Genomic DNA, 25987 nt, shown 5'->3' on the forward strand with positions numbered 1-25987 from the left:
ATCCCTGCCCCATTAGCAATTTCAATGTGCCTAATCTACATCTCTCTGTAGACAGAGAGGTGTAGTCTAGATGTACCCTGAGAGAGCTACTGGAGGTAGAGTAGTTAATTCATCACTATATGTAGCTATCTTCCAGTGTAGTTAAAGGGCAAATGTTCTGAGATGTGGTGATGGGCTTTAGGCCTACGTCTAGGGAGGGATCTTTGAGAATCAAGGTCAGACTTTGCAGCCCTCAAGGGACAAGGTCCTTATCCTTCTTCTCGTTCTGTGGATTATATAGTAAGGAGTCCTGAAAACCCCTTAACTGGACTCAGTTAAATGTGTGGTAAAAGAAAGCTCGGGTGACTAGAGCCCCTTCCTATATTAAAGTTTAATGAAAGTTACATACTGTTGCTTAATTCCATGTATGCGTCTGTACTCATTGTGCTGCTATGTCAGCATCAAAGTGGCAGAATTCAGTGTTTAATATATGTTTTATTTAATTTTAAAAAGAGGTCACACAGTTGTTAATGTGTCTCCAGTTAAAACCATCAGCAAGGAATACAACAGACAACTGTTCCTATACACTGAACACACCTGTTCCCATACACATACACAGCATGATTTAGCAAACTGGGGCTATGATGGATGTGTGTGATTTCTTCCCTATGTGTTGCATAATTTAGAAAATCCTAGTAATCAAAGTTTAACTGTGTTGTGAACAATATTTCCTGTAGAGGAACACTTCTGTATTTCAGTAATAACAAGAAAACACAGTTAGAAATAATTGAAGTTACAGTCATAATTTCAGAGCAAAATCTCAAAGGCCCCGGATGTAACATTCCATGTTCCCTAAAGTGATTGTCATTCTCCTTACTATATTGTTTACACTTAGTTGCCTTATGTGTCCATCAACAATAAGAACCACAATTGAAAGCAGACAGCAAGACAAGCATGACCAATAACACTTCACCTCTGTACCAATACTTTAAATGAAGTTGGAAGATCAATTCAATTTCTAGCTTTTCTCAGAGAAGCATTGCCCAACAAGATACAGAATGATGAATGCTGATCTCTTAAAATCACTAAGGTATAAAGCGTTACAAAAAGTTATTTGTATTTTTTTTAAATACAGTGATAAAGCCTCTAATGATGAATCACAGTGATGTGTCTGTCTTAAAGCTTATCTGCAGCAGTGAAAAATGAGGTAATTAGTAAAAATAAAATGCAAAATATTACCAGGTGCTGGAAAATTTTTCTGCACACATTTAGGGATGGAGTCTCATCTGACTATGGGAAGATCATCATGCAACAAAATGAAAATATGCTGTGTAAACTCAGATGTTTTTCCTAGTAACTAAGTTATTCCAAGTCTTCCTAGTTTTCTTTTTTTTTTAAATCATCCTTTCAAACTCAAAATAGGTTGCTAAATAAGGGGCAGACTGGTGGGTCTATTAAAAGAGGTGTCCCTATCCTTTGTGCAGAGAGAGCACAAAGGATAGGCGTACCCATAATCCCCATCTCCATGGGACTTCAGCCACACCAAAAATTGGAAAGCTGGGTAAGAAGGAAGTGAGGAGGGTTTGCTATGCCATTCCAAGTAATGTAGCAGCATTCATGACCACTCTTAATAGGCCCACCAGAACTGCACAGATCCACAATGTAGAGCAATGACAAAAAGACATCATAGAACTTTAAGAAAAAAGTTTATTTATTTTGATGTAGCTACTGAAGTCAGAGACATCATATTATAACCAGTCTGTTCCCCAAGCATCTTTCTTTCTTTACCTTCTGTTATACATTAGTGTACATTCAATAATCAACGTACCGCAAATCTGAATTCTGGCCCATGCACTGGCTTGCTAGGTAGACATGAGACCATAAACAGGGGTAATTTTCATAGGATGGATTTTGTAGGGTTGGATCAGACCAGCACAATAAATGTTAATAATAGACCAAATCGTGTTCATCTTCTCCAAGTAAATAATTTCACTGGAAGGCCCTTGGATTTCTATACAGAAATCCAGGAAAGAAATAAAGAGGGCAAAAGTGCTATTAAAATTCCACATATCTCCCATTGAAGAAGCCATGGTGGGGCTCAGGTGATTAGAGCATGAACCTTCATTAATGCAACACAGTGTCAGGATGATGGTGCCTGTCTTTATGGACCCAGTCATGTTTTGACTTGCACATCTTTTGGAGCCATAGTTTTGGGATGAAGCCTCCCCATTTTTCAGCCAAAACGCTTTACATTTGAATTTGTTGGGAAATCATCATCACTGTCTTGTTCAGAGCCTTTTCTACCTGCAGGGACCTGTCCTGTGTGTTTTTCTCCTGAAAGAGAGAGAGAACAATCTGTGCAGGTTATATAATGAAGAGGGCTTCCTTTTTAAACTGCAAACTCCTTTTAATAAAACAACCTACATTCCCCACAAGCTTCACTATGTTTCCTTTTCCCATTAAATTCTTGTCAGCTTTAGTATGTTTTGGGTTGTTTTTTTTATGGTACTTCTTCCTTATCCTGCTGAACTCCATAAGAGCGTGCAACGAAAACCCTTGCAGTGGCAAGGCACATACTTATTTAAGCAAAACTATGCTTCAGACATATGTATTAGTGCTGCAGCTGCTTACCAGAAATTCAACTTCTAACAAGCAGACCTGGCACCTCCAAGTGTAATTATAAAAGCTCCTGAACTTACTGGTGCTATTCCCATTAGGCCCAGAATGAAAAGCAAGCCTGCATTATGGCAAAAAAATATTGTTGCCTTGCCAGAGAAATTCAAATTGCTCTTAGCACCAGAGCCAAGGGAGCTCTTTCCTGAAATCATAATGCAACATTCAGAAGGATTAGGATTTCATTCTGAACATGTTTTCCCCCACCTTGCCTTTCCTTCCACATCTGCATCTTCTAGCTACACGCAGCCATGAGAAGAACCCTGCCTCACAAGACATGTTCACTCTGGGACCAGGAGCATTTCAGGAAGTGCCAGCTGGTTTCATTACCTATTTCTCCTCAGTATTTTCTATCCAATCATATGAGTGAAGCTCTATCCACCCTCTTTTGTAGGGGCTAAGGTGGGGGAACAGATCTTCAGTCTTATATTTTACTTTTCTTTTTTTAGAACAAAGAAAATACAGTAATTGATAGTCACCCCCTTTCTTTAACTCGAGTTATTGATTTACTTTTTAAACAGAAAAAAAATCCAACCATGTGTAGGTATCTACACTGCTGTAAATGAGGAATAACTCCTTAAGTCAGTAGGATTACATTTCTGTAAAAAATTATGCATTTTAGTAACTCTCCAAGCTTAAAAAATGGTATCTGAAAACATATATGAAAATGAGCACATTAACCACTTTATCTGTTCTTGAGGATATCTCCAGTGAGTTAACAAGGGATGCTGCAAAGATGAGTAGACTAAAAATGTTACCTGCCTTTGGGTTAGCTCTGAGGGTATGTCTACACTACCACCCTAGTTCGAACTAGGGTGGTAATGTAGGCAACTGGAGTTGCAAATGAAGCCTGGGATTTGAATTTCCCGGGCTTCATTTGCATAAAGCCGGGCGCTGCCATGTTTAATGTCTGCTAGTGCGGACTCCGTGCCGCGCGGCTACACACGGCACAGACTAGGTAGTTTGGACTAGGCTTCCTACGAGGAGTAATAGTAGTTCGGACTAGGAAGCCTAGTCCAAACTACCTACTCTGTGCCGCGTGTAGCCGCGCGACACGGAGTCCGCACTAGCGGACATTTAAAAATAGCGGCGCCCGGCTTTCTGCAAATGAAACCCGGGAAATTAAAATCCCAGGCTTCATTTACAACTCCGGTTGCCTACATTACCACCCTATTTGAACTAGGGTGGTAGTGTAGACATACCCTGAAAGAGGATCTTCTCCCAGTAGACAAAACAGCCCCATGACACATAGTCCTGTGTCTTAGACTTCCTGGTTAATTTTCCTTCTTCATCCTGGCCTGACATTCTGATATACACTGTATTCTGAGTTCCTGGCCTATTTCAGTGAACAGAATAGAGGGATGTACCATGAGGAAGAATTAAATTAGGGGGAAAGGGAATAGGAGCAGTCCATAATCCCTCCTGACAAGAGTTCTCTGGACTCATTTTCCATTGGCCAGAAATCATCCTAGAAAGTGTCCAGAAAATAGAGGCACGTGAAATACTTTGAAAGTAGCCAGGCCTCTAAAGGTAAAACAATTTCATAGTTTATTTATAACTTCTCCAAAAATTATCAGGGATCTTTTTAAAGAGCGAAATGTTTCACATCTGTCACTTTTTTACGAGGTCAGAAGATCTATTATGTATCCAGAATAAAATATTGTAAGTAGGGTTTTTTTTTCTGTTCACCTTTATTTTTTAAGTGACTGTTTACAGTTGTTTTGGTTTTTGGTTGTTAGGGAGCAGGGGGTTATTGGCTTGGAAAATGGGAACTCCTCCACTGTTCCTGAGCAACCCAAACAATGCAGAGGCTTTCTTCTCCAACAGTTGGCAGTCAAAATACCTTGTTGGAAAAGTGAACATGAAGAAAGCAGAATCTAGCAACAATATATTATTAGAGATAGGACTGAGCTACAATACTTGAATCTAGATATGACCTTCAGAGTTCATGGTATTTGGACCTTGGGAAAAATTCTGATTCATTTCTTGAATTCATTGAAGTTCAGTCACATTTGGTTATTAGGTTTTTGTTGTAGGCCTCTCCTAAAGTAGGTAATAGCATTTGATTGAATATTCAAGTTGGACCTACTAAATCCAGGACCCTAAAGTCCAGCAATACCCGTGATCCAGCAGGACTACAGACATTGCTGGACCTGAGACCCCAGTGGCCAGGAGTTCAAGCCAGCCAGAAGTCCAGAAGCTGGGAGCTCTTGTGTGCTGGCAGCAGCAGGGCCAGGGAGCCCTGTCCCTGGGGAGTAGGCAGGTGGGGGTACCAAGGGGACCCCCAGCCTGGGCCATCAGAGACCAGCAAGCTCAGTCTCTGCGGAGACCCAGCTGGGCAGGACAGCAGCGGCTGGTGAGCTCGATCCCTAGTGAGCCCCGGCTGGATGAGGTAGAAGCAGGGCTGGAGCCAAAGCTCAAGCCCTGCAGCTGTGGAGCCTGAGCCCATTGGCAGTGGGGACTGAGCAGAGGCAGCCACAGGGAGGGACAGTGGGCTTGGAGGCCAATGGCAGGGAATCTTCCCTGATCTAGCTCATTTGGGACAGGACAGGTCCCAACGGTGCCAGACTTGGTAGGTTCAACCCGTATGAGATTCAGTGGCAATACAGGTTGAACCTCTGAAATCCAGGACTTGCTGGTCCAGCCACATCTGTGGTGCAGCAGAACCACGGCTGTTGTTGGATCAGAGAGCTTCAGCACCCTGGAGTACAAACACAGACTTCAGGGAGCCCAACTGGGTGGGGCAGCAGTGGGACTGGTGAGCCCCTTCTCCGGGAGCCCTGGATGGGTGTGGCAGCAGCGGGACAGCTAGTGGCAAAAGTGAGGCAGTTAGCATGCTCCATCTCTGGGGATTCCTGGTCAGGCAGGGAGAAGCAGAGCTGTGATAGCTGGGAAGCTTCATCCCCAAGGATCCCCAGCAGATAAGAGCCTAAATCCAAGCCCCCAGTGGCAGTGGGGCCAAAGTAGAGCCCCAGCTGTTAGGGGAGCGGGGCTGGCAGAGGGGCTGGGTCTGTGGCAGGTCTGGTCTGTGGCTGGGTGAGGGCTGATCTGTGGCAGGGGCACCAGAAATAACCTTCCTGGTCAGGCAAAATCCCTCATCTGGTACTGGGCAGGTCCTGAGCATAAGTTGATGCAGCGCCATTGGAATCAGTTATATGCTCTTACACTAGGGCTGAGCTGACCAGTTTATCTTAATTATATGGAAATTTCTGAGGCCTATCAAAACCCATTTGAATTAATCATCATACACATTTACGATTTCACAGCTGCAGTATTAACTCAGGCTTTAGAAGTCCATTCCATTACTACCAAACATCAGTTCAATCTAGGTTTTAATTCCTGGAAGATATTTAGGAAACAACTTCCCCTACTAAATGTAAAAATAAAGATAGGTAGAAATCAGAAGGGAAAGCAAGTCCCCCTTGTAAAATTTTTACAATTGAAGTAGTGACAAAAAAAAGTAGTGACAGTGTAAATACGTTTTGGGGGAAAATGCTAACATTTATCAATCTTGAAGATTTAGTTGAAAAGTTGCCTGGCAAGCAGCATCTTAATAGCTTTTTGTAAATGTGTGTGTGTATCTGTCTGTCTGTCTCTCTCTCTGTATATATATAGTGGATGTGTATAGGGCTCAATTGCAGAAGCACTCTGTACCTGTGAAGTATAGGGGTGGTGTGGCCTGAATTCTCCCTCCTTTCCCCTTCCTCTCCCCTTTTTCCCCACTACTGATGAGCCAGAAGCAAGCCTCTAGGAACATATGCCATTGTAGCAAGAAAAAATTGTAGATAGGAGCGAGAACATAACAATCTTGTTTACCTAAATGTACTGATCATGTAAACAAAATCAAAGGACAAGCAGTACAGCTGAGCCATACTGTAACAAGCAATGAGTAACTCCCTGAAATTTCCAAACTGCCACAAACAAGGCAGAGACATTGTATTTAAAGCTACACCAAAGCACACCAATTTGGACCTCACTGATGGGCTTTGGGTACCGGCACTTCAGAAGCTGAGACAGTCTCCCACTTCATCCGCAGCCGAAATGGGGTTCCCGGCTAGCCGAAAGGATGTAAGAAATGCCACTTTTCCTATTATGTTGTTCTTTTAATTAAGGGGCACAGCTGATAGCTGTCAGAAAATACACTACTTGTGTTTGACAGATACCTGTGTAGCGTTTTTTGTACTTTGAGAACCCAGTGTCAGACCTCAGATTTACTCTTCCTGGCAACAATGTGAAGAAAAAGGTTTTATTCCTTATTTCCATATTTTAATGCTTAATTAAGGAAAGCTGGTAAGAGTACTATATTTTTTCCCCAGAAGAAAATACAGCCATTGTGAAAACATAATTCTCTCTCTCTCACTCTGTATATATTGTACTCTGGAAATAAGGAATAAGGCCTTTTTCTTCACATTCACTATTACCTATGAAATATACATATGCTGTACCACCATAACGATGTGCTTTGTAGATTACACACTCTACCAAATAGGTGATGCAAAACTAGAATGATACCAGTTTGTCATTCAAAAATCAAATTTGTGGTAGAAAGACACACACCTGCATCACTTCCTTCAGTGCACAAGAACTCCATTTGATGAGATTGACTTAGAGTCCACATCACTAGTTTTCCATGAATTCTACTGTCTTTCCAAAGTCACGAGCTTGATTAATGGCACACATACAGTAGTTTGCTCATCTGAGCAGCAATGAGAAGATTACAAGATTTTAACCATTAGTATTTTTCATATCTATATATCAGTGTAGGGCTAGAATAGCTACCAAACATTGAGTACTGGACAACTGGGAGCAAATAAAAAAAACCCAATTCTCCCCAGGTTTAACTATTAATATAATATGTTTGCTTATTACATTTATTTAGGAAACTGGAGAAACAATGTTTGTCTTTCCTGGTTCTGTTTACTCAGCTCCCCATTTGTATATGCATAGAGATGAGGTGATCTTAAGACATTGATGGAAGCAATTATGATCCTTATTCCTGAAAACAAAAGGTTTGTCTCTTTAGTGTGTATTGCTTTTACCATGCTGAGCTTGTAATTTGGGAAACATAACACAGTTTGCTCACAGTGACAGTCTTGTTTTTACTTATTTTTAGGGGAAATCTGGGCAGAAATAGAAACAAAGCCTTATCTTATTACTTCAACTGCTGTGAATCCCTACTTTTTTAGAGAAGCATTATATAGAGAAAGAACATTGCACATTCATTGGGGTTCCCCCCCACCACCTAAATGAGCAATCATGTGGACACAAAGCACAAAAGAAAACTGCCAGATCATATGTACTTCAGTTCTCCTTTGACATCAGAAAACTTCTCTTTGGTACAGTAAAATGCTTGCAACAAAACGTGGATAGCTATAACAGCGTATGTGTTCTCTTCTGAGGAACTATGGGGCCATTTTTAGCATGAATTCTAAAATGTCAGGAAGTCTATGTGAACAGTTCCAAAATGAACATATATTAGGAACTTTTGAGAGAATAGGCCATTAACAAAAGGAAGATTGAGATACCAGATGAAATTTGGTGGTTTTCAATGAATTTCACTGCAGATTTAGGGTTCGTTTGAACTACAATTTAGATAGGCAATCAGGGTTTGTTAATTCCTGTAAAACAAAACAAAGCAAACGTGTGCAGCATTTCCATACAAAATCAAACAACCAGGTTTCTCATTGCTCTAGTTGCTAGTCTAAATAAATTATCAAGTGAATTAGATGATGTCTCTGTTGTGTTGAATAGTTATGCCTTTGAGAGAAAGCCTAATCCCCCAACTAATTTATTTCACAGGAGTTCCACTCCCAAAGGCTTATAGAATCAGGCCCAGAGGAGGAAGGGACTCCAAGTCACTGAAGAAAGGAGGAACTTAAAAAGACAGGCCTAAAGAGAATCAGTGTTTGAGATGAGGGGAAAAGACCAGAAATGCCCATGTGCCCTACTATCAAACAGAAGAATCAATTCTAAGGATTTCTACCCCTGTGGATCAAGAGAACAGCAGGCAAGGCAAATTAGTGACAGCAACAAAAGTAGAAGCAATGAAGTTTCCCATATGAAAAATCTGCTCTTAGGAGCTTTTTGAAAAATATGCACGCCTTACGAAAGGAGCAACATCTGCTACTCAGTATGCAGCAGACCACCAAGACGGCAATAGAAAAGAGATGGGAGGAATAGAGAGATGGGAGCTAGATCAGGATAAGTAGAGCATAGATTGACATCCCACTGAATGGCATGACCTCTATTATCGCTCTCCCAGGTACTCACTCCCACTCCTCAATCTAAGAGTGGCATTCACAGTGTAATCACTGTGATAGGGGCAGCTTCCCCAAGCAAGTGAACACATTAGTAAATTGCCCATCAGGTGGCAATTTTCAGTGTTTAAGTATTTTACAGCTATGAAATTCATAACTTGAAAGTGGCAAAAAAATCTTTGCATGAGCAAGGAAACTCCTCACTATACAAAAGCTTCCAATGCTCAGTAGTTAATACACAGAGAGAAGCACAGTGCTAAAAGAACCAATATGCTTGTTGTAGCATATTGTGCCAGTTCCAAATGTAGAAGAGAAGGTTGATACCAAACCAAGTGCATAAGGATCCTTTTGTGACTAATCCCATATAATATAAGAGATGGAAGTTAAAAATATAAAAAGCTGCTGCCCCAGTCATGCTTTTTACTATCTTTAGTTCTTTGTTATTCATTTCTGTTTGGTTCAGTAAACTCTTTCAATTTTAATAGTTCCCTAAGTTGAATACCTAGATATTACAGCGTGGTATTTTAAAATGTAGGTACTGAGACAAAAAACACATACAAATAAAGGTTTTCCATTCCGAGGAGCTCAGTAAATGGCCCTTCCCAACATTTAAGTTGCTGGGTTACAATTTTATGTATAATTTGACTTATAGGGACACATATATAGACAAACCGTTCATTTAAAAAATCATGTAGTTATTTTTCCTCCATCTTTTTTAGCCATACTGGATCTATTGAACCTAATATCCTGTTGTCTGATAATGATAGATGTCAATTACTACAGAGAATGAAAAGAACAGTGCAATTATGAAGTGAGGCATTCCCTGTTACCAGTTCCAGCTTCTGTCAGTCAGAGGCTTAGGGACATGCACACCATAGTGTGTTGCCTCTCTGACCATCCAGGTGACTTCTTACTGGATGTGAAGCTTTACATTCCAATTTGAGGTAGCCTCATCAGAAAGGCACAAAGCCTTCAGACCACCATCAAAGCTAGTCAGAGGACAGCCATCAGAGGGATATGCTATTGTAAGTCTTTGGATCCTGTGGTTGGCCCCACGTGTGAAAACTGGCTGCACATTGATTTACCACACTGGTCATAAACCATTAAGAACCATTTTTGAATGAAGCAGAGTCAAAGTCAAGTATATGCACAGAGAAACCACTTATAAGAGACTGGTTTCTGACATCAGATGCAGGCCATTCTTCATGCCACATCAATGTTACAAAGAAATCTGGGCAAGTCAAATGGGCCCATGTATTGGGTTTTACTCACTGCTGTGGTGTCTCCTGCAGGTCTCACTGGGAATCGCCCTGACTCTCAACAGAGTGTCATCTTTTGGCCAGTGTCCTGCCTGTCGTCACTCTCCACTCTGCTTGTCTCTCTTTGGACTCACATTGCACTCCAGATCATGGCGTCCTCCTCAGGACACTTGCCCTCTAGCAGTGTCTACTACTCCTGTTTCTTGCCCCCTTCCGGAGGCCAACTGCATCCCCAAAGTCTAGCTTCTGGTCTAAGGGGCAAGTCACAGTTTCTGAAGACCACTCTCCCTAATGACAAGATATGGTTTAAAGCAGTAATGGGGAGGATCCAAGCCCACCCACTACTCTGGGTCCTGAACCAGAGACTCTCTAGCATTAGCCTTGTCCTACCCTTCTTCACTCTCCCTTTACTGCTTGCTTTTTTTCCCTGGGCCACTTTCCCATGATCCCCTGCACCACCTGCGTGTGACCCCTTGCACCTCCTTGGCCAGAGTCTGGGGAGTATAAAGCTGGAGCCTCCCTCTCTAGCTCCCCCGAACCTGCCTACACTGCTCTATTGAAGGTGCTTCTACTTCACTGAGAGCCGGTCCTGCACCCTTGCTGGTCAAGACCTAAGTTCCCACTGCTTTGCTGAGCTGCTTCTTATAGCAGGGCTGCCCCAGCAAGCTGCTCTCTGGTTAGCTCCAGATAAGCCTCTCAATGATTGGCTGGGGATCCCTCTAGCCTGCTTTAAACCCTTCTCTGCAGGAGCAATATAGACCACCCAGTACAACTCACAATGTGAGCTTTAATGACCAGTGTAGTTTTGGATGGTCAGAGAGATCTATATACAGTGATAGGCTCAGGTCGTTTTAATCATTTTGGCTATAGCTTCCTCATGATAGATATGTGGAGAAGGGATGTTGTCTCATTTAGGGAATGATAGTACTGATATGGGTCAAATCATCCAAGTTATGATGCACATAATTCAGTATAGTTGCTTGTAACAAATGGAGCCAGATTGGAACACAGCAATCTGCTGCAAAACAATGAAGAGCTAAGCTTTATTATTGGAGAGCTTGAACATTTGCTCACATCAAAGTTCCAGCCAATTTATTTACAAGTTGTTACTTATCTCATCTTAACTGCAGTTTCCTGAAGGGGTTAAGTTATGCAAGAAATCTGTCTAAGGTTATTCTGACAAACTGGGTGGACATCTCTTTTCAAGTGGCATATATTAAGATAGATATTCAATTTTTTTTCTGCTCTGGCACTGTAAAGATGGAACTCAATTGCATTTAGTCACGCTGGGTAGGCAAGGCCATTGACTACAGCATTTGACCATCTCAAGTTGAATCAGCATTTAAGGCATCTTCAGGTTCTGGAAAAGAGCCTTCTTGGATGCCTAATCAAATGTCTCCTGCATATGTGAACTTGCAGGACTGGATGCGTGGAAAGTCATTTAATATAGGTTGAAAAAGCAAGAGCATCCAGAAATACTGCTTCAAGTTTTTCTTAACCTTTCTGATTAACATTGTGGAAAACTGCAGCTTGATTTCTGGTGCTCTAACCTCTCCAAACACCTGTCTGCTTGAAATTTATCATCTTTGTCCACGTGTTTCTGAGAATTCCTCCATGTGAGTGGAGTTTTTTGCCTCCAGGAAATAGGGCTTAAAAAGTCAAATTAATAGAAATGGAGGAGAGGGGGGTCCCAAACCCCACCCCACATTGTATATATACAGCTTCCCATGGATGGTTATAGGCTCCTTGCTTGAAAGCACAAAGTCCCAGGTTCTGAATAGCATGCAGATACCTAATTTCCACCTATTTAACCAGGAGTTAGATGCCTAAACACTTTCAGGATCCCAGTCTAATGGCTTTCAGATCTATTTCTTCTCTCATTTACATTCTCTTCCCCCCACTGCCACAAAATCAGACCAAGCAACAAGACCTGGGGCACAACCTACGAAATTAATGACTTTGCTTCTTAATTTGGCAGATTTTAGTCACATGTGGGATATGAAGATGCCCTGTAGCTTCTTCCAACCCATTTTGCATGGAATTTAAGGGATCACCCCCCCCCCCCCCCCGCCTATACTGTTCATTGGAAGATAGGATACTGTCCTGAGTCTCATGTCTGGTACAAAGGAAAGGGGTAGAATCAGAACAGATACGTGTAATACAGTGGGAGGGAATCAAAATACTGTACTAGTAGTCCAATTGTATGTACCCCTTAAAATACCTCATAGGGCTTCACCTTAATTTCATAATAATATCCTAATCTACTCCTATATGCTATAACAAACAGCCATAACATGTTAAAGGCAGTTTCCAGAAACTAACACTAACATACTGTTGATGTATACTAGTTCTGTGACCATTTTCATTAAAATTTGCCTCATGAGTCATAATTTATTTCATAATAAGGCTGTGGCTGTACGCTGTTTTTATTAAAACGATAGCTTGTTGATTATATAAGGTTTGGAATTATTTCAATACAAGGGTTATTTTGTGACTTCTATCACCATGACCTTCAAATTGTTCCTTCACTTTCCTCTTCAGTCTGACATTCAGTTTTCATTTCCCTTAAGATGTGGTTCAATAGCACTTATAGAGATGCTGACACTGAATGGGAAACGCTGCAAAAATTCAATTTAAAAATAATGCTGTTTATGGACTGCATATGTTGTATTTTGTTAACCATAAATGTAGTTGCTTAAAACAATTTTTTTTTCCTTAATTCATAAGTTTCCCTAATTGTTCCCCATACAAAGTCATATACCCTAACCCAGGGTTGTTTTGGGTCTCTTATGTCTTTCTCTAACTTGGAAAGTTAGTCTCTCCAGACCTAGAAAGTTCAACTTAAATTATGGAGATCCTCTAACAGTGTAACTGACCCTACATGGTCCTCTTGCTGAAACTGACATAAGATCACAGCCTGTGGAAAAAGGACTCAGACACCGGAAGAAAGTTCTTTAGCCAGGTTCTTTCCACATCCTGAGAATACCTTGTTGTTCTCTTGGCATGTAGGAGCTATTCCATCTGATATATGTAGAAATAACCTTCAGACTATTCTAATTTACAATAAGGAAAGCCCCAGAACTGGAAAACAGCTGAGATAGCTTCAAGAGAGGAGGAAGTAGCCTAATCAGAATGTCCTCAGGTTTCATGGTAAACTATGAGAATATAAAAATGGGTTTTTAAGAAGCAATAATTAAACAGTGTGCTATTAAAGAAATCTAATTCTGATACTGCTTTACATTCTAGTCCATTTTTAACTCTTTAGAACACATTCTCCTGAACAATCTTCTGCTACATTTGTAACTGCATTTCAACTCATTTCAATTCAAAGGGATTAGAATAGGGCACTCTGACTTGTGTTATTAAAGGCTTATAATGACCTTGATTTAGCTAATTCAAGTGGGTTTAAGTTATTCTGCTTCTATATGATCTGTCAGTATCAACAAGCATATTGGATCATAGATAGAAATTGCATTTACAAAACCTTGGCTATCATAGGTATTTCCATGTCCAAGGCAGTGCACTTTCTCGGTTTTAGTCATATCTTTCTGAACATGCATTTCAGGTGATTTACTCCAGTAGGAGGGGGCAATTGGATTTTGTTTGTTGCTCTTTTTTTTCTTCAGATTGGTTTCATTTTGCCTGATATCTTCATGCACTACTTCTTCCTATGGCTTATGTTATCACTTATACACAGATGACATACAAATCTATAATTCCTGTTGGTATTCTCTGATTTTGCCTTTTTTATTTCTCTCTATCTGAATCATCTCTAACTAGATGCACGCTAATCTTTTGTTACATACAAAGCAGAAATAATATTTTTTTCCTTTTGATTGCCCCCTCAGATACACCCTGACATTGCTTCCCTTTAATATCCTCAAATAATACCTCTTTCTATACCCCTGACCTCTGGTTCAATATTGGATTCTTATTTATTTTTGATAAACTGTCATAATTTTTAAAGTACATAAAATTCCAGTTTAATTACATATCCACTAAAGCACTATAATGAATCTCTCCTGATGGGAGATTAATGCAACAGATTCTTTGCTCAATTATCCACAAATATACATTTTTTTTTGGGGGGGTATTTCCACAACACCAAGAACCCCTAGTGATACCTAAGTTACTACAAACTTTTCCAGTTTTAATGAAAAAGTTAAAAATTGGGTCCTTTACAAACACTTTGAAATGAAAACTTCTACATTTCTACATTTGAAAATGAAAATAGATCTTCATTTTTCAGCTTGTTGCTAAAATCTAGCAACATCAGGCATTTAATCCCCACCCCATGTAATACCTGTCTTGTGTTATTTTCTTTCTTACTACTTAAATTAAGGATCAATTTTAGCTTTCAGAGCAGAGATGGGTCACTACAAAGCAGAACACAGTTTTTGTTCCTAGATCACTGTAAATAAGGCTAAACAGACTTGAATCTTGGTCTCCTATCTTACATGCCAGTGCCCTAATCACCATGCTAGATAGTGCGTAAGAAAGACCCACCTTCTCTCTTTTTGATCATGCTAATGCTGTTTACGTTTTATCCATCCCCTCATCACATCAACAACAAACAATAGTTTCCGCGCACCAGATTTCTTTGACTTATATTATAAACTGCAAAAAGCATCACTACTTAAAGCTCTGTCACATCACAGTCATTGTTTTGTAATATAGCTATCACTTCTGCCCAGACCTTATGGCAGCTCTGTAGAATACTAGAACTGGAAGGGACTTCAAGTGGTCATCAAATGCAGTGCCCTGAACTAATAGGCTATGTCTAGACTGCTCCTTCTTGTGCAAAAAATATACAAATGAGGTAAAGAATGGAATATTGCCACACCTCATTTGCATAATTAATGAGGCTCCGTTTTTGTGCAAGAGTCTTTTGCTCAAAAAGAAGCCGTCTACACAGCTCATTTTTGCACAAACACCTCTTGTGCAAGGGCCGTTCTTCCTGAAAAAAATGCGGAAGAACGGCTCTTGTGCGAGAGAGGGTTTTTGCACAAAAGACACTTGCGCAAAAATGGAGCCTCTTTAATTATGCAAATGAGGTGGCGATATTCCACGCTTCACCTCATTTGCATTTTTTTGCACAAGAGGGAGCAGTCTCAGTCTAGACACAGCCATAGGGTTTAATCGCTGAGTTTAATACTGTACCAGTTCTCAGTCTTGGGCCTCACATGCTTCTCAAAGATAAGAGGACCTTACACAACTATTCTTTCTAGTCTTTTCTTGTATTAATAAAAACAATTATTTATTTCTTATTTGACTGCTAGGAACAATTTAGCTACTATGTGATGGATCACGCAAGTAGTAGAAACACTGGGTTTTACCTTTAACCCCTCTACCAATACAAATGTTAGAATCTATTACATTACTGTGGTACCAAGAAAACAATCCTATCATTGTCCAATTCATGTTATAAGTGATTGTTACTTTTGGATTTAAATACTACTCTACACACTTGAATTTGGCACCCTTCCTTTACTCAGGGTTCTCCTGGAGATTTGCCCTTTACTTTTACAGCAGTCAGGCAGCACCAAAGGTGTCCTTACCCTTATCTTCTTCCAGTTCTGACTTCAACAGACTGCTTTTTTTTTTTTTTGAGCAGCAACATACTCTGTAACAAGCATCTCCTCTAACTTGTCAGAGCCACACTGTTGCTTGCTATTATCTCCCTGTGTCAGAATATTTTCCTTCTTCACAGACATTCTTTCTAGACTCAATAGCCCTTTTATTGCAACATTGAAGGCTCTCACTCTCATCACAATCCTTTTATTAATATTTTAAAACCATTTCAGCTGATCTTTGACTACTGATAAAACATCAGTTCTAGCTTATGAATATTTTATAGGAAACTTTCTGTCAGAGATTCTCTTTGCCACCACAGCTTACTTTGCTGTTTAACTTGCTTACGTTGCACCCTCTCTTCCAAAATAGGATGGAAGGAATCATCTATAGGACTGCTAGGAACAAATTTTTAGAGAATATGGACAGTAATTGATAATGTTTATGGTATTACAGGGGCATCATTTCCATGCTTTCCTGGTAAAAAAAAATATAAAGGTGAGGTTTTCAAAATTGTGTAAATAGTGTCCTATGTAATTCTTCTCATAGTGTTGTATAAAATAGTGTTTCGCTTTATTTATGATCAAATATCTAGAACTGCCATTAAGCACAGTGGTATTACAATAACAAAGACTTTATTTCACTCTACTCTAGTAATATTAGTAAAATATTTACAATGCAAATCCAATAAAATTGGGAAAAAATCAGTGTTGTTTGCTAGCGTGGTTAGAATTCAGATGTCTGCCCAATGTTTTTGGAAGGACAGATAAAATACCTTTCTTAATTATGGCAGCAAATAGCTAGCTTGTTGATACTAATATATCCAAAATATATTTACACTTCGCCAAAGAATCAATGCCCACAAAACAGATATTAGACAGGATCACAAGGAAAAAACAGTTTCTTGCCATTTCAACCAGAAAGGACATTTTATCGATGACTTGATTACCTGCATCCTGCTTCAAAGACCTTTTCAGACCACACTTGAAAGAGAATCCTCTGAACTGTCATTCATGCTTAAATTCAACACTTTACGCCTAAGTTTAAACAAAGACATTAATTATCTTATCCATTACAAAGATAGCTTCCCCAATTATCACCTCTAATATCATTAGCTCACAGACATTTACCTTCCTCCCCTCCCATCCTCCTTCTATTCTGAAATTTGATTTGTCCTTTTCATATGTGTTCATTTTTTTTAACTGTATTCTTTGGTATATATGGTTGTGACAATTTTCTTCCACTATTTGATCTGAGGAAGTGGGTCTGGCTCACAAAAGCTCATCACCTAATAAACCATCTTGTTAGTCTTTAAAGTGCTACATAGTCTTGTTTTTTTGTAAAACGCTTAGCTAATTCTAACATTAAAACCACAATATCAACTTATTACAAACTCTCCCTAAATTTGTTCTTATTTCAACTAAGCCTCCAAACCAAGGCTATCTCCTTTTCCCTGGGGTCTTTAGTTATCCTCTTGGGTGTGCTATGCTAGCCAAAGGCAAAGAAGCTCCTGGCTTCCTATTGCTTTTTAGATACCATCTTTCCATGAACAATTACTTGGTCCGTTCCTACCAGTTGGGGTGGACACGTGACTTCCTAAGACCAACCACTGCTAAGACTTGAAGGACAAAGGAGACTGTTTACAGTTGGTCATCTAGACTTGGAGGGTATGTAGTGGTCAATTGCAGAAGAACTTTGTACGTGTTACTTTAGGGGTGGTGAGGCCTGCATTCTTTCCCCCCTTTCCCTTTTCCCTATATCTGATGAGCCAGAAGCAAGTCTTTGGGAACATACGCCACTTAAGATAAGCATTGTTGCCAGTATAGCAAGAACAAGTACGAGATAAGGGTAAAGGACAAGGACGCATAAAAAATTCTGTTTACCCTAATGTACTGATCATGTAAAAAGGGCCAAAGAACGAGAAGATCCAGATCAGAAGCAGATTGATAACTAACAGCTAAACCCTACCTCAGCATGTAATGAGTAAGCCCTGGACATTTCCAAACTGCCAAACAAGGCAGGAAAACTGTTTTTAAGGCTGCTTCAAAGCCTAGCAAATTGGACTTCACTGATGGGCTTTGGGTACCAGTGACTCAGAAGCTGAGACAACCTCCCACTTCATCCGCAGCCTACCCGGGGTCCCAGGCTTGCAGGAAGGGACGTAAGATATGACACTTCTGTGTTATATTGTTCTTCCATTTATAGGGCACAGCTGTTAGCTGTCAGGATATAAACTACTTGTATTTGACAGATATCTGTGTGGCGTATTTTGTACCTTGAGAGCCCAGTGTCGGACCTGAGACTTACTCTGGCCGGCTACAGGGTAACACCCTTCATGGTTTTCATTTGCACATTTAAAACCATAAAACATTCCATACTCCATATATCTAACTTTACACACAAGAATGACACATATACAAATAAGATATAAAGACCCAGTGGATTAGTTATTAGAGAGTAGTTATTAATGGTTCACAATCCTGCTGGAAAGGCATAACAAGTGGGGTTCCGCAGGGGTCTATTTTGGGACCGGCTCTGTTCAATATCTTCATCAATGATTTAGATATTGGTATAGAAAGTATGCTTATTAAGTTTGTAGATGATACCAAGCTGGGAGGGGTTGCGACTAATCTGGAGGATAGGGTCATAATTCAAAATGCCCTGGACAAATTGGAGAAATAGTCTGAGGTAAATAGGATGAAGTTTAATAAAGACAAATGCAAAGTGCTCCACTTAGGAAGGAACAATCAGTTTCACACATACAGAATGGGAAGCAACAGTCTGGGAAGAAGTACGGCAGAAAGGGATGTAGGGGTTATAGTGGACCACAAGTTGAATATGAGTCAGCATCTGGGATGCATTAACAGGTGTGTTGTGAGCAAGACACGAGAAGTCATTCTTCCACTCTACTTTGCGCTGGTTAGGCCTCAATTGGAGTATTGTGTTCAGTTCTGGGCACCACATTTCAAGAAAGATGTGGAGAAATTGGAGCGGGTCCAGAGAAGAGCAACAAGAATGACTAAAGGTCTAGAGAACATGACCTATGAGGGAAGGCTGAATGAACTGGGTTTGTTTAGTTTAGAAAAGAGAAGATTGAGGGGGGACATGATAGCAGTTTTCAGATATCGAAAAGGGTGTCATAAGGAGGAGGGAGAAAACTTGTTCATTTTGGCCTCTGAGTATAGTGCAAGAAGCAATGGGCTTAAACTGCAGCAAGGGAGGCTTAGGTTGGACATTAGGAAAAAGTTCCTAACTGTCAGGGTAGTCAAACACTGGAATAAATTGCCCAGGGAGGTTGTGGAATCTCTATCTCTGGAGATATTTAAGAGTAGGTTAGATAAATGTCTCTCGGGGATGGTCTAGACAGTATTTGGTCCTGCCATGAGGGCAGGGGACTGGACTCGATGACCTCTTGAGGTCCCTTCCAGTCCTAATATTCTATGATTAAGACATTAAGGGCACATCTACACAGCAGGACTAAAGCCAAAATAATTTATGCAACTTAAACTATGCAATTATCGTGGTTTAAGTAGAAATAGCTTATTTCGGCTGTTGGTGCCACCTACATGGCAGGAAGTCAAGGGAAGAACACTCTTCCTCCGACTTCCCTTACTCCTTGTAAAATGAAAGTTACAGGAGTCAGAGTAAAAAATCCTCTAGCTCAACATTATTTTACATTATGTTGAAATAACTGCTCGTAGTGTAGACGCGGACTATGTTATTTCGGAATAACATCAGTTATTCAAAAAGAACACTGCTGTGTAGATTTACCCTAAAATTGACAGGTCATACAAGGCAATTTTCCCAAGCATCTTTGAATGATGTGTATTTGTGTCCATAAGTCCATTTCATAGAGCATGGGGGAGGGAAGGTAAACCATCACAGTGAGGTAGGATATACTTTCCCTCTGGAAAAATGAGTTAATACATATCATACACAGCTGTGCCACTGAATTTTTCCTTTTTAGCAGATGTGCAATAAACGATAGATTAAAGGACACAGTCCAAGTTACACTCAATGTATTAAAGCACATTGCTGAGCTTGCTGATCATAGCCATATTGCTTATGAAAGAAATATTGTACAATAAGATAATTTCAATGAGGCCAGGTTTCTTTCTTCTCCCTCTCTCCCTCTCTCTCACACGTGCTGGAAGAAGAATACTAAATAAAGGTGAAGCCTTGATGAAAGAGGAAAGGATTATATTTTCAAAGCAGTTTACTCCCTGTAGTTTTATCTAGTTGGATGCCCACACTGGTATTAAATCTTTCCATTCAGAGCCAATGTTCAGCTCATCTTAAAAGGACAGCGTGAGGCTTGACCTTTTCTGCAGCTCATATCCACAAGTTTTTTGAGAATCATCCTACGCTGCACTGTAAGATTTATTTGAGATGCTATGTATTTGCACTGCACTTTTCTGGTAACTACAAAAGTACTCTATGGTCATATTTTGTGGGGCCTGTCAGCCAAAGGTTACTGATACCCTACTAGACTGAAGCCTGTGTATTTGTACACAGTGTAAGTGTTTGCACCTTTTTATCTGCAGATTCAGAAGCATAATCTCATTGACATTGCTGTCTGCGAATGTCAAATGAATTATGCTTTGGGGAAAATTGACTAAAACAGACAGTTAAATAAAACCTTATACATGACTGCCTTTGTATCTCCGTCCTTTATAGGAAATTCTGCAAGTGTATCATTTGGGGACATTGTAAATACTCAGGGAAGTCAACTAAAGAAGATCTATGTCTGTTATGTTTGTAAACTAAACTACTGTGCACCATAAAGCATATTTAAAAACTTAATGTCTGAATTTTATACATTAAAAATACATAAGCAAAGGTGCATACTTATTTATATGTACACTTGGTGGTATTAAATTCAGTTAAGAAAACATGTTCACAGAAGGTACCAAGCCACCCAGCAAACTATTTGCAGTTGCCATTTTCATATTTGCATACACAGTTATAGAGAATATGCATTCAAACAATAATGCTGTTTTCAGAATCAAGAGGCTGAATGGTGTATTTTCTGTAGAGTTCTTAAAAACTTAAATACAAATACATTTAAAATAAGATTATTTTGTTTTAGCCATAAAAGGGGCACATATATTTCATTTTATCACTGCAAATAATCTGAAATCTTACCTGGCAATTTGATGGTGACAGAAGATCTACACCGATCAGAAAATATGTAGATAATTATAGAAAATGTTATCTTGTCACCTTTAAATTGAAAATGTTTTATACATTGCAATAAATATGATTAGCTGTAGATATAGTATACAGAATAGCTCAATATAATTTTAAACTGCACTGGTGACAAACAAGTATTGCAGTCACACTGCTAGATCTAGGAGATTTATTAAAAGAAACTTAATTTTCCACATGATAAAATAAAGAAATCACAATATATCTCTGAAATGTAATGGAAAATCTCACCAGGCACCAGATTAATTTATAACAGATAAAAACATTGTCCCTCTCTGGTCTGCGAGCCAAATTCAAAATGCCTTTTACCCACAAGAAAGGAAATTGCCAAGTATGGTGTATTTGTTGCTTTCAAATCTGGGTTCCCACAAAACTCACAAAGCACATATTCTGCAAGTTTTCTGCTGCCACAATGTGAAATATATTGCCAGATTTGAACTTGGGTTCAAGTAACATAGTGATCAAAGTCTTTTAGCTCTGATGTTCCCTGATCTGACTCCCCACAACTTGCAGAGCTGACTCCTTTCCCAAGCAATCTATGTGGTGCTTAAACAGAGAAGGAAAGCCTCCATACCGTATATCTGAGTCAGAATACAATTCTAAATTAACTTTGCTTTGCAGCACTAATGTACATTCACCAATGCCACACAATGAATTAATATCAGAATTTGCTCCAGATACTAGATATCTAAATTCTGTACAATCCCAATATCAGCTCTAGTTCAAATGAATGTACACAAGATTTCTGCTATCCCAAATCAGAAATGGAGGACTGGATCATTTAGGGAGAGAAATCAGGGAGGGGAGCAGTAACTTTGTGCATGAATATAAAACTGTTCAGTAAGAAGCATGTATCTATCCCCTGGTCATAGTTATATTAAGTACATCTGAGCATGAAAACCCATGCAACTGTCCAATAACTATCACATGACAAAGAAAAAATTTATCAAGTTAATGGAATAGCATTTTTGACAATTATGGGCAAATTGCCAGTGTTTTGACAGACATGTCAAGCCTAAGCTATGTCTAAACTGCAGGGTTTTTTAGAAAAAGTGGCCTTTTTTTCAAAAAAACTTCACCTGCATCTAGCCCGCCACCATGTTCTTTGGAAATTAAATTGAAAGAACGCGGCAGTTTTTTCGACAGTGGGAAACCTCATTTTATGAGGAAGAATGCCTTTTTTTGAAGGAGCTCTTTCAAAAAAAGGCGTTCTTGACCGCAAACAGGGCTTTTTCGAAAGACAGTATCCAGATTGCCTGGAAGTTCTCTTTTGAAAAAGCGAATTGCTTTTTCGAAAAAGTTTTGGCTGTCTAGAATAGATTATCTCTTTCAAAAGAAGTTTTTTCAAAAGCTTCTTTCGAAAAAGCTTCTTTCAAAAGAAGCATGTAGTCTAGAGATACCGTATGATTGTATGACAACACTAAATTACACTGACCCAACAATCTAGGGTTTGGTCAGTATGTTATTTTGGAGGGGGTTGGCTGGGATATTTTATTTAAAATTTTTCCTGCACTTATCTCATGCTTACCCACATCCACGTTTTTATGCAATGTGTTTCATGCTTTGATGAGGGGAGTCACAAAATCGCCATTATTCTACTTAATTGCCATAAGAGTTATTGGCAAGACAATTCAATTAACATTTCCCCTTTGCACATACTTATTTCCTCTCTACCTCAGATATGATACTTCATATCTTTCTACATGCCCAAAGGTCAGGAACCCAGGTTTCTTCTTGAGCCCAGAGCACAGCATTCTCCAGTTTTTTCATGCTACAAGGTGTACTCTTTCTCTATTACAGCTTATATTTAATGAACGAGGAACAGGCTCCCTGTTTATGTTTATTCATAACAAGTTTAGATGTTACTTTTGAAGATAAAGAAACAATTCTGATGATATACAATATCAACTACACGTTCTGCACTGATAGAAAACTTTAGCAATCAAGGAAAGATAAAAAAGGCTTTGGAGGATTTAATCACGTACTTCAAAGTAAGCTTAAGAACATATATTTCAGAAATTGAGATAAAATATGAATGTTTAATTTACCTTCTTTCTTTTTTATCATGAGTGTTTCTGATTCTGATGCTAATAACCTACTTGCTTGTCAGCCGACACCTCTTTTTTTATACTAATTTTTTCTTTCCTGAAGTAAGTTTGAAAAGAGAATCTTCTAATTAGCTTTTAGTTTTCAAAATGATTTGATTGAGGTTTATTTTTGCTCAGGTAAAAATCACATGCTATTCTGCACATCTTGCTAAATTTTATTACAATTGGGGAAAACACCAAAATTACTGCTAGAAGTATGAAGGAAGAAGGCTATATGTACAGCCAATTTATGCAGAATGAAACTTGAACTTCAATCCAATTTTCCTATGCTTTACATAACAATAGCCTTCAGAGTTTCCTGGTGAAAAAGAATTGTCTATTGGAAGTTAAACTTATACCAGAATCCTACTTTGCCCTCCTGCTACATGAATGTCTTGGTCACTTCTGGTTGCTATCTATAGGATACTGCTGGCTTGGAAAGTTGCTATACGTAAGTCTAAAGGCTTCCATTACAATTTTGTCCATTTTTATGAGAGTATAAGTAGCAAGAAATTCTAGCCCTGCTGATATCAATGGCAAAACTTCCTTTGATTTTACTAAGGTCAGAATTTCAGCTGAGGTAAATACATTTTGCTGAACTACTAGTACTAGAGCAACCCAAATTTATGTGATATGACTTGTAGTAGGATCTCTGAGAAATAGTCACTGCCACTCTCAACTTCCTGCTCACAGCTTTACTGAATGGAGGAGGAAGCATGTTTAGCAGTTCTCATAGGAGAAAGCAACTTTCCTGAGAGTACCTAACCAGCACTCACTACGGGATCTGGAAATGAAGTCAGCTGAGCGGTGCCTGGCAAAGCTCCCCATTTGCAAGACAGCAGGATATATATTTTATTGGCATAGTTATACTAAGAACAAAAGAAAAGCTCTGTGATTGGATTGCTTGCAGATGTACAGAGCCAAAGGCACCATTTACTCTTTGGTAGCTTAATAGGCAAAATGCCAACTCACCACAGTTAGAATGAGGTTTTCAGATGTGACTGAGCTTGGTCTAACGCTGTCCCTATTAAAATGAATAGTAAGACTTCCGTTAGGCTTCAATAGGAGCAAAGGTAGGTCAAAGTGGTGGACTTCTGAAAATCCCACAGTGAGTGTGGAATGTTAAGGATACACCCAAACATCTTTTGGAAACATAAAAATGACCATTTTTCTAAAGAAAAGCACTGAGGAAGGCTGCAAATTTAGTTTGTTTTGGTTTCTGGGACTTAAAATGACTTATTTATTTGTAGATAATTTATTTTAAAGTAGCCAAGGAGTAGGGGGCTTGGGATGGAGGTAAGTAATCTTACTATATAAGTGCTCGTTCACATGAAAAACATGGAGCTTTGGAGGAGTAAAGTGCAAATAGCAAAGCAGAGACAAATTCCTCAGTCCACTACCCTAGCCCAAATGGGTATTATGGAGTTATGCCGTGTTTATAGTGTTGCAATTTAGTGCAGAATTTGGTGTATTACCTTTGCCTCTGAAACTCATGGATGCAGCAATGATGACTAGACAGCCCCCCCAAGATTGTGACTATCCAGATGTTTAACCTGTTGTCCTACATCACAGTCAATGTACAATCAGTTTGTCATTTGTCCTGATACTCAGGTTAAATTTAAAACTAGGTAAGAGTAGAACCTTAGAGTTATGGACCCTTTGGGAATGCAGGTTGCTCTTAACTCTGAAATGACCATAAATCTAAACAAGATGTTATGAACTGTAAACACTAGGGGGGTCTGAAGATATGGGAAAGGGGTTTTTTGGGGGGAGGTGGGAGAAGGGTCAGCACTCCAGGCTCCTGACCCTTTGGAGCACCAGAGCTATGGATCTGGGAAGGAGTACCGGGGCTTGAGGCTTTAGCTCCATGGGTCTGCTCGTGGTTTCAACTTCACAGGTGGTGCTCAGGGCTGCCAGGGCCCCTCAATTCTGTGCCTGTCCTCAGCCCTCTTGGGAATGACAGTGCTTAGGGCTTTAACTATGAGGGGAGCACCAATTTCAGCCTCAGGCTTGGAGGCTGTAACCAGGTACAGAGTCACAGGGCCGAGGGGTCCTGATATTTTACTATTGAGATCTGGTCACCTTAGGAAGCTGAGTTTTTAAGATTGTGCTAGGAGTGAGGGAAGGACCAGTGGAAATCTAGTCCCTTCCTCAGTACTCTTTGAACACTGATCAAGGTGCTAAATCATTCTGTGGAATATGAACACCTTCTAAGCCCAGTGGAGTGCTGCTGTCAGAGAATTCAGGTAAAGGAATTCAGGGAAAGGAATTCAGGGAGCAGGCTTGCAAGGGCTGCATACATCGGCTGTGAAAAGTGCCTGTCTTTACCATCCAGCAGTTAAATGCACATTGACTCCTGTCCTTTCTTGTACAGATTAAACCTCTCTAGTCTGGCACCATTGGGACTGACTGGTGCCGAACTGGAGAATTTGCCAGTCCATAGGACAATATTGTCTAGCAGCATTACCAACACTTCCACGGCTTAGTGGGCTCTTAGAAAATATTTACCGGTATATTAGAGCTAAATAACAGCACAGAACACCGAGAGCCAGGACTGGTGGCTGTAAACACATTTTATTGGCACATCTTTGATAAATGGACATCTAGTTAACTAAAATCATGCTGGACCAGGGATGTTGCCAGACCAGAGAGAGCCGGACTAGAGAGGTTCCAACTGTACTATTTTATTATTTCATTTAATAAAACAGCAATACAGCTAAAAGAATGGAGAACTGTGTCCTGCTACCTTCTCCATATGCAGGTCTTTGCAGAACCTAGAGTCTGTATGATTACAAGAAAAAAGGCAAGCAACTTGACACAGTAAAGCAGTGCACAACTTCAGCTTCCTAATGATTTCCTAGCTTGCCTGTCTTTCCTGCATCTGACAACTGCCTCAGGAAAGGCAAACAGCTCACACTGTGAGATGGAAAAAACATTAAATGTTGTTGGGGGG

General features: G+C 39.7%; 2 long non-coding RNA genes across 2 annotated transcripts in view; both read right to left on the reverse strand.

The window, feature by feature from the left end:
* Positions 1-1645: 1645 nt before the first annotated feature.
* LOC102456034 (uncharacterized) overlaps positions 1646-25987 on the reverse strand; it is a 217530-nt gene continuing 193188 nt past the window's right edge. The window contains exon 4 of the long non-coding RNA XR_331882.5: positions 1646-2313. This is a non-coding gene — a long non-coding RNA (uncharacterized LOC102456034). The remainder of the gene's footprint in view (positions 2314-25987) is intronic.
* Positions 16646-24058, reverse strand: LOC149524545 (uncharacterized). Its single transcript, XR_016349347.1, has 3 exons — positions 24007-24058; positions 20885-20962; positions 16646-16776 (listed from the first exon to the last, which is right to left on the reverse strand). It is a non-coding gene; the product is annotated as an uncharacterized LOC149524545 (long non-coding RNA).

Source organism: Pelodiscus sinensis, chromosome 4, assembly GCF_052426305.1.
Source record: "Pelodiscus sinensis isolate ZL-2025 chromosome 4, ASM5242630v1, whole genome shotgun sequence".
In the NCBI taxonomy this organism is placed as follows: Eukaryota; Metazoa; Chordata; order Testudines; family Trionychidae; genus Pelodiscus; species Pelodiscus sinensis.